Below are 9,987 nucleotides of genomic sequence, written 5' to 3' on the forward strand. Positions count from 1 at the left end.
CTGTAAATTGAACTTTTAGCATTTTCCCTATTCTAAGAAGTGTTTACATTGCTAATTTTGGAAAATTGGCTATTTCCTTAAAGTAAGATGTTATGCTTCACTTGCACGAAAATTTGGTCAAACACAATGTGGAGTATTGTGTTCTGTTTTGGGCGTGGCTCTTGAGAAGGACATTTTAGAAATGGAGAGACTGCAGTGCAGATTTACTTGAACTATAACATGACTCAAAGGGTTAAATGCTGAAGTTAATTTGCATAAACCTAGCTTGTACTTAGTTGTAAATAGAGATGGAATGGTAAGCTGTTCGAGGTCTTTGGACAGTTTATGCGATTCTGATGGAGAGTAGACACAAATAAACGATTTCATTTGCAAGGAAATCAAGAAGGGTCATAATTTTAAAATCGGAGCCTAGCAATTTAGGACAGAAATGAGGAAACAATTTTACACACTAAGTGTGGGAGAAATTTGGAACTCTCTCTGCCAAAATGCTGTTTAGTCGAGGTCAACAGAAACTTTCAGTACTAAGATAGATCGAATGTTTTTATTCGATAATGCTATAATGTGATTATGGGGCATAGGTCGGTAGATTAAGTTAAGATGCACATCAGACACGATATAATAAAAAAAAAACTGAAGCGTGCCTGAATGACCTACAAGTGTTTCTAATGGTGTTATCCTGATCCATATCTGCACAATAGGGTTAAGCATTCAGCATGCATTGTCCCAGTAAATGCAGATTATATCCTGAAAGGGTAAAGGAAAATCCTCAGCCGTCTGAATTCAGAATCATTGTTTCCTCCTTTAGCAGTAGATCTTTGTGCTCCAGCACGATTTTGTTCAGAAACAAAATATCTGACAACCAAGAGAAAGGCCAGAGGCCGGAGTACACTTCCGTGAGCCATGGTTATTAAGTTCAATTTGTCAGGAAAACTATAAAGGTCAAATGAGATATATTAAGTTATTTGGGTGGAAATTTACCTTAGACTTTTCATGAAAAAAGACTACAAATAACTTTAAAAAAAACTAACATCCAAGATGGCCACTGCAATATACATCTGAAATACCAGGCGATTGGACTGGTGTCAAAAAGTCTAATAAGAATCCCAGCCAGGACAATGCCTTGCTCTAAGTTATTGAATTGCCTAGAATGGCCAGAGATGAGGAGATTCTTTTCTCTCAGAGGGTTGTGCGATTTTGGAACCATCTGCTTCAGAAGGTGTTGGAGGCGGGGTCATTGAACATTTCTAAGGTGGATGTAAATAGATTCTTGCTAGGCTTGGGAATCAAAGGTTATCTCACATAGATGGGAGTGTGGAATTCGAAACACTAACAGATCAACCATGATCTTATTGAATAGTGGAGCAGGCTTGAGGGGTCGAATGGCTTAGTTCTGCTCCTAATTCATATGTTCACATGTTCGTAATGGTGTCATTAGTACGACAGTCAAGGCCATCACCACTCATTGACATTGAAAGATCCAAACCCTTCAACGTGTGAAGGGACATCTTGGGGCATGTAGAATTTTAAATGTAATTTAAAAATTTCAGAAAAACCTCATTAGAAAGAAAAGGGATTGCGAGGAAACATTTGACCACCTTTTAATCTCTGAAGAAACAAATGTTGCTATACAGACAAGCAGAAAGGCAGTAACTGAGTATACAGCAGCACAGAAGGCTGCTGATCCATGCCCCCCTTTTCTCTCCCTCCCTAGAGGTGATCTTGGGTGATCCTCCAAACCTACAGACCACTACAGCAAGCAACCAACTGCAAATCCTGCCTTCAAAAAACTCTGAGCAAAGCAAGCCATCCAAACTGCACTTCGATCAACCAAGGATTTCATGAATACAGCATCAGCCGAAGGCTACTGTATCAACTACTTTACAGACTGTATCTAAGTTCCATTTATTCTGGACTTTAATCCAACCACCAAATTTATTTCCCCTCTGCAAGTTACTTGTTTGTGTGTGATTCGCGTGTGAATATGTACGTGGATATGTAGCGTATTTTTCAATATTTTTAAATGGGGTTAGACTGCTAAATATAATAAACTTACCTCATTCTTGTATAAACTCAAGAAAATCTGACTGATTGATTCTTTTGTAATCACAGTAAAGTGTCACGATCCTGTATTTTTTTCTCCTTTGGAAATATTTGGTGTGCCTTTAAGAGTGTAAAGACATTCGTGCATCTTTAGGAGATCTCTTCAGAATCTCAGTGTGCCGAATGCATTCTGGTTTCCAAGTTGCAGCCATACAGAGAGAGAGAATGAGAAGAGACATTCGATGCATCAGTTTTGACTTTGAAACTGGCTGGCAAAAACTGGTGTTGCAGAGACAGCAGACACAGTTTGCTTCAGCACGTGAAGAAATAAGAGAGCTCTCAAAGTCAAGTTCTATAGTCTGATTCTCAAATTTATAAAAACCTTCAAGCCAAATTAATTCCCTAAAGAAATAACAAATTATTGATCTGCTGTGTTCATTGCTGGAAAAAAAAGTTTATACTATGACTGTCGAACTGAACTGTTGAACTCCTATCTCTGGAGGGACCTGTTTCTCATCGGACCTTGGAAGACTGCAAGTGAACTTAGACTGTCTTGAATAAGAAGACTGTTCGTCGGAAGCTTAATCTGCAATGACTATATTGTGTTTTCTACTTTTTTGGGGCAGCTAATTAAAAACCAAACCACTATTTGTTTGAATATATATATACAAATTTGGTAGTTTTTTTGACATAAGAAGTTATAAGGTCTTTAGATATTGGTTTACGTTAATAGTGTTTAAGATTTTAGTTTTTTAAAAATAAATAGTTAACTTGTTGATATCTAAAGATACGTAGTTTGGGTTTCCTGATTCGGGGTTACTAGGTTGTTTCAATTCTGCTGCTGCTTTCTTTGATTTGGAAAGGTTAAAGATATGTGATGCGACCTGTGGAGAGACGGGACTAAATTGACAATGTGTTGCTCCCACAGCAATCAGAATCATATATTTTGACTGGGGGCATTTTCCGAGTGGTCATAACAAATGGAAAAACGTACAACATTCACAAAGGTGGCAGGCACAACCACCGTTTGAAGGGAATAAACCATGTTGCTATCAAATAAGAAGAAGGGACGAGAGGGGAGCCTCAGCCCTCTCCTCACCTGTCCACAACAAAAAAAGGAGGCTTTTGTCTGCGATCGTAACTCAAAGACAAATGCAAAATTGGCAGTATGAAACCAAATTGACCCCTATTAAGACTTACAAAGAAACTTCAATACAGGTTATCTTGTGGTTTTGCTGCTAGAATACTAACATGTCCACACTCGAGGCCAATACATTCACAAGCCAGGGTGATGTATTTTGGGATAGGTTAAATGCCTTACCTATTAAAGAGTTGAGGAATGTAGCAGGGCAGTTAGGGATTACTTTCGTGCAGAAGCTAAGAAATTCGAAATCTTAAGACTTATGGCCAACCATTTTTCACTTGAACCCGAAGATGCAGAGACAGGGTAAGGTTCACAAAAATACAATTAGAACAGAGGAACCTCGAATTGGAATTCCAGAGAGAGAAAGAGCAGAGAGAATATCAAGAAAGGGAAAAAGAGAGAACTTTACGGAAGGAGAAGGAAGAAAGAGAACTAAGGCAATTTGATTTAAATAGGGGGCCTCACAGTACCCCAGTGAAAGCATGGCATGTGAGGAGCCTACCCCTAGTTCAGGACCGTGTACTGAGGTCTTATAGTTCTCCCAGCTGATTCCAAAGTTCAATGAGGAAGATGTGGAACAATTTTTGTCACTTTTGATTAGCTTTCAAGACAGCTGACATGGCCAGCCGAGAGCTGCACCCTATTGTTACAAAGAAAGCTAACAGGACTTGCCTCATGTTTGAAACAGTTAAGCTGCTTGCTTTTGACCAGTGCATAAGGGCACTGAAGTTACAGCCCATATATGAAAACCTCAGACAGGTGATTCCTCTAGAGGAATTTAAAAACTATTTTCCCCTTTCTATTAAAACCTATGTACAGGAACAAAAGGTTTACAGAGCCAGACAAGCCGGAGTTCTGACTGATGAATTTACTCTCTTACATAAGTCGTTACCCCAAGAGAACACATTCCCCAGTCACTCCCACAACCCAAAATGATAAAATGTGGGAGGGTGAGAGGAGCCCCAAGAACCCTGGGCGAGAATGGAAAGCTGTACGCACAGGAGGCCCTCATCAAGCCAAAGAAGATGGTGCTGAGAGCAGGAGTGATACCCGAAGACCTATGTGTTTCCACTGTAACAAGGCAGGTCACCTCCAAGCTGACTGCTGGAAATGATGTGGAAATTGTAGGGTTGAACAGGGCACACCAGACCAGTGCAGGAGAAGAGCATCCTGATGGAAAGCGCAGCAGAACAATCTGTGGTTGAATTGCAGCTGTACGACCCACTGAACATACTGTTGTGGCTGCAGGAAAATTTACCAAAATCCTTGAAGTTTATCTGGATTTTGTATTCCAAGGGAGACTAACCCCATACCCCTCGTGTGAGGTAACCAAGCCCATAGTCTACTCATGGATACAGCGGCCACCAGATCCCTGCTGCTGGGAAAAGGTGTGGCCCTTCCCAGAGAGTGCAGTGAATGCTAGAACGTTAGTGAATAGCATCTGAGCACAATGTATGCCCATTGTCATGCAGACCCTCACCTGCCAAGAATGAGGCAAATTAATTTTGCCATATGAACATTGATTTTAAACTGTTGCTGGAGTGAAGAAAGAACTTTCTTGAAGAGCACCAGACACTTGGTTGCATCAATATTTGCATACTAAGAGACAGTGCTTGGAGAGACAAAAGAATTGCTCACTGATTCAATTAACAGAGATTTGTCTGGGCAATGGTTCGACATCTTGTCGGTTAAAGACAGCTCTACACGCCGCACCTCCACCGCCTCCCCCCCTCCCCCACCCCGCAAACTTGCCGAGAGCTATGAAATCCACAAAGGCCGGACTGGTTAGACCAGTTGGTCAGATGACTGACCGGCTGATCCAGGCTTTTGAATGAGACAGAGCAGTTTGAATTCAGAAGGTAGTTTGCAACTAAAGCTGAAAAAAGGAAGCCTCTCTCCTGGCTGTCTCTCTCTCGTTTTCTCTCAAGCCATTGGACACATGGAAGACATGTAAACATCAAGAGAAAAAAGAGTCCAACATCAAAAAAGTTGAAGCATGAACTGGGTCCCAACGAACAGCAGGACGTACCAGCAACCAAAGACTCCACATTTAGCTCAAAGGACTGTAATTATAATCTCAATAGTAGCTCAAACTTTTCCCCTCTATTCTTTTCTACTTTTACTGTCTCTATCAGCGTGTATTTTATCGTGTATGCATGCTAGCGTGGTCGCATCCCATATTTGGAGTCGTTAACCACATTAAAGTTTAATACTAATAAACTTCCACTGTTCTTGTTTAAATCTAAGAACACATATCTGATTTCTTTGCCTTACAACTGGAAAACGGTGAACAAGGATTCACTGAGGGGGAGCTAAAACACCGTGTTTTAAAAACTAAACCCTGTTACAGTTAATCCAAAAAAAGGGTAAGAGGCAACCCCGAGACCCCTACTCACCAGGTTGTAACACAATACAATTATATCGGGTGTACCTGGAGTGCGACCTAGTTTCAGAAATGGTAACCATGGGATTGTCCCTAGTTGCTCGTGGACGGGTTTGACCTGCTCCTGGTTAACGATCTGGCGGGGTCATAGGTAGTAGCTTCCCCAGGAGCTTTAGAGAGACAGAAAGTGGTCAGGGAGACAGGGTACTTTCAGGGGATGGTCCCCAGCATTTCCATTAACTGTGTTGTGACTCGGGGTCCATGGCCAAACCAGTTCCCTTAGAGGAGGCTGAACTTGTACTGCAGATAGATGACCCTACTTTCTGCTTGACTGATACCTTCTTTGGGAAGTTAGTGGAAACAAGGTATGGGGGAAACAGATCTTTCCTAGTTAAGGCCCAGCAAGTGGACCCAGTATTAAAGACGTTAGCACGGACAGCCCAAATTGAAATAGAAAGAGTCCCTGAGTGCTACTATTTAAAGAATGAGACACTAATGAGAAAGTGGAGACCTCCTCGCAGACCTGCAGACGAAGAGTGGGCAGTGGTTCACCAGATAATGGTGCCACCGAGGTACCATAAAGAAATATTAAGAATGACTCACGACCTTCGACTGGCTGGACATGTTGGTGTACAGAATACCAAAGCCTGCATAAGACAGCATTTTGATTGGCCAAAACTCACAAAGAGGTGGTGGAGTATTGTAATTCGTGCCACACATACCAAGTTGAGGGGAAGCCCCAACCTGCAGTCAAACTTGCACCCCTAATTCCCATGCCAGTTTTTGGGGAACCTTCCAGCAGAGTGCTGGTGGACTGTGTGGGACCCTGGCCGAAAACAAAAGGGGACAAACAAGCACAGGTCTGTCAGACAGTCAGGGAGGAAGGGGACGGAAAGTGTATTGAGAAAAGTTAAAGGAGGGAAGGGAGGATGGAACCCCTACTGACCAGTAAGCAACCTTGAAATATCAGAAAAAATAGATCCCACACTCTCCTACGCAACTGCAGGCCAAAGAAGCACCGTACCAAGGCTGATAACATTATTCACAGAAACATGCAGCGATAAGGAAAGTTCCCAAAAAGGCAAATCAACAATGAGGGCGATTCCTCACCTAGTGGAAGTGCCACAGGGGAGTGAAGTGAAAGCTGGACAGTAAACTGTGAGTAGAAACGTCCCAGAGGATATGGGGCAATTAGCAAAGAGACCCTCCCCACAGTAAAGGGAAAAGGGAAACAAAAATGCCCAAAAGTGAACAGCACTTGTGCGACTCACCAAAAAACTAAGAGTGAGTTCAGGATGGATGTACCCATTGAATAATCTAGTGATCAGGGCCCAAACACCAAAGTTAATCAAACAATTTCAATTCCGAATTCAGCGAGAACAAGGGCCTAGAAGAAATTTCAGACACCTCACAGGGGCTTAAAACCAAATTATTACCCACTATCACTGCAGTGAGAACAAATATCAACTACAAGCAACTTAAAAGAAACTAGCAGCCAAGATAGTCACTGCCATTTACATCTGAAATACCAGGAGATTGGACTGGAGACAAAAAATCTAACAAGCCCAGCCAGAACAATGGCTTGCTGTAAATGATTGAATTACCTAAAGTGGCTTCATTAGCACTGCAGTCAAGTTCTTCGCCACTTTAAAAGAGCCACCCCCTTCCAAGTCAGAACTGACATCCTAGGGCATGTAGAAGTTTGAATTTTATTAGAAAATTCTACAAAAAAATCTCATTAGAAACAAACAGTAACTGAGTGTACAGCAGCGCAGAAGGCTGCTGCTCCCCTCTCTCTCCCCTTCTCTCTTCCTAGAAAACATCAAGTACAAACCGTTTGCGACTGTGGGATCCTCCAAACCTACAGATCACTAAAGCCAGCATCCAGGGTAAGAGAGCCAACTGCAGATTCTGCCTTCAGGAAAACCCTGAGCAACGTAAGCCATGAAAAATGAACTTTGACCAAACAAGAACTTCAAGAATACAGCTGCTGCCGAGGACTACTGGATCACCCACTTTACAGACTGTATTTAAGTTCCATTTATTCTGGATTTTAACCCAACCACCATATCTCTTTTCCCTCCTGTAATCTACTTGTGTGTGCGTGTGTGTGAGTGAGTGATTCTTGTGTGAATGTGTGTGTGAATGCGGAGCGTATTTTCAGTATTTCTAAATGGTGTTAGAGTGCTAATTATAATAGACTTACCTCTTCCTTGTTATACTCAAGAAAATCTGTCTGATTGGTTCTTTCGCAATCAAAGTAAACGAAAAAGGTAAAACAATCACAAAGGTGTTAAGCACAACCACTGTTTAAAAGGAATAAACTCCATTGTGGTCAAATAAGCGGAAGGGGCAAAAAGAAACCCTGAGACCCCCCTCCTCAACTAGCCATAACAAATTGTTCTCGAGTAATTAAAAAAAAGAAAAAAATATTGGAAGTAAAGTAAAAGGTAAATCAGAGCATAATACCGTTTCTTTGTTTGTTTCTGATTCTAACATACTGCTGCTGTCTGTTGTGAGAGTTAGACTGATACCTGTATCTTTGTTACCTTGAAACATATTTTGCGTTCAGTGGGATCCCCCAAACCATAATGCGGTGAGTGACCAATTATTCTGTTTTTAATTATCCTAGTTAAGAGAAGGATGTTGACCAAGGCGCAGATAGAGATATATTGAGATCGTGCTATGAAATCCTTTGCATTCAGATAAATTATGTAAAATGCAGACATTTAATGTATCTCCCTTTAATGACTTATTGAAAACAATGCATTGACTCGTTCGGTGCTACAGCGATGAGTTAACTTCTTATGAGCTGGATTGTTGAGTGCGAATTGAAACCTTGGCCATTTCTCTTAAGTGCGAGAGGGTTCTACCTGAACCAATGAGAAACGCAATGGGAAAGACAGCCCATAACTTAAGGATGGGATGTATAATTGACAAGCACATTATAGGCCAACCCTACCGTGAAAATAAATAGTATTTATATTTTGCTGAACGTGATAAAATACCATTTTAATTGTTCCCATGTTTTGGTTATAAATGTCTAACCTGACCGTTATGTGAAAAAAACAGCGAGGTCCCAGATTTCCTTTCTGGTCTCTGCTTGAATTGTTTTTGTCAAGGCGGAGCAGCATTGTGATTTTAGAAACGGTTCAATATTCCATTTACCACATGTGTCAGGTGAACGTTTCAGCCTCTTCCAGAGTTCTGGCACAAGAGCCATGGTCATTCAAAGAGAAGGGCAAGATAGGGCCCAACAAATAAAATAATGTAACAACAGCAATTGAATTACAAGAACTCATTTATTTGCTCAGAACAACTCTGGATGTAAACTGATCCAACCTAACGCTCTTCCCCCGCCCGCTGCCCTCGATCCTTCATTTGAGGTCAAATCGTCGACCTTTCCCCACGTCTGCTTTACATTTAAAATCTTTTCAACAGCTATTTTGCCAATGACCAGTTTTCGGTAAATCTCCTAATTTTTGCCGTAGTCTTCAACTTTTCTCTTATACTTCAATTTAGTTTGGAACCCACTCCACAAGGGAGTTTGCTACGTGAAGGGTGCAATACAAATATTTTTTTGTCACTATTGTTCAGAATGGGTGTGGTAACCAATTCACTTATCTGATAAAATGGCATACTAGCCACTGGAGGAACTGAGGGACGCATAACACCGATTTTGCATGTATCGTTGCGGTACTAGCTCTTCAACAGGATTTAAAAACAACTACCAGTCACTTCTATTTCATCTCAGCCAACATATATAACTAAACATCGTTTTCTGGAACCAACAGTATGCTAAGACTAGTCAGTATTGATTCACAGTTAATGTATTCCCGCCGCTCTAGCTTTTCATTGATTCTGCTCTTAAAGCTACACATTTCCCTATCGTTAAAGTCTTGATGACTGCATGAAGAAAACAAGTTATTTTTTTCCTAGGTGGGGTGGATTAACAGTTTATGGTTTAATTTTTATTTTAAAAAAGTTTGATAAGATGAATCAACAATGCAGCTGCCAGACAGAAGATGAGTGAATTTTAAATTGGAAGTTACAATATTACAAGAACAAAAATAACATGATTCAAAATAATTAATGTTTGAAAGAAGAGAAACCTCCAGACCGTTTCTATAGGGTATTAAGTGTATAAAATATAAAATATTCACGTGTTTAGAAAGGTGAATTTGCTTTAAGTTGGACAGAGTTTTGTTATTCACAGAAACGGAGTATCAAGCAGGAGCAGTTCAAATGAGGACAATACATTCGACTATTCTATTCTGTCCATAAGGTTATAGCCATATTTTAGAATGGAAGCACTCGTGCAAAATACGACTTAAGATCAGAACATGTAGTGGATAAATATCACACGAGGAAGGGGAAGCAAAATTCATTTAGGATTTTTTAACTTACTTAATTGCACAAA

Source organism: Heterodontus francisci, chromosome 17 (assembly GCF_036365525.1).
Source record: "Heterodontus francisci isolate sHetFra1 chromosome 17, sHetFra1.hap1, whole genome shotgun sequence".
Taxonomy (NCBI): domain Eukaryota; kingdom Metazoa; phylum Chordata; class Chondrichthyes; order Heterodontiformes; family Heterodontidae; genus Heterodontus; species Heterodontus francisci.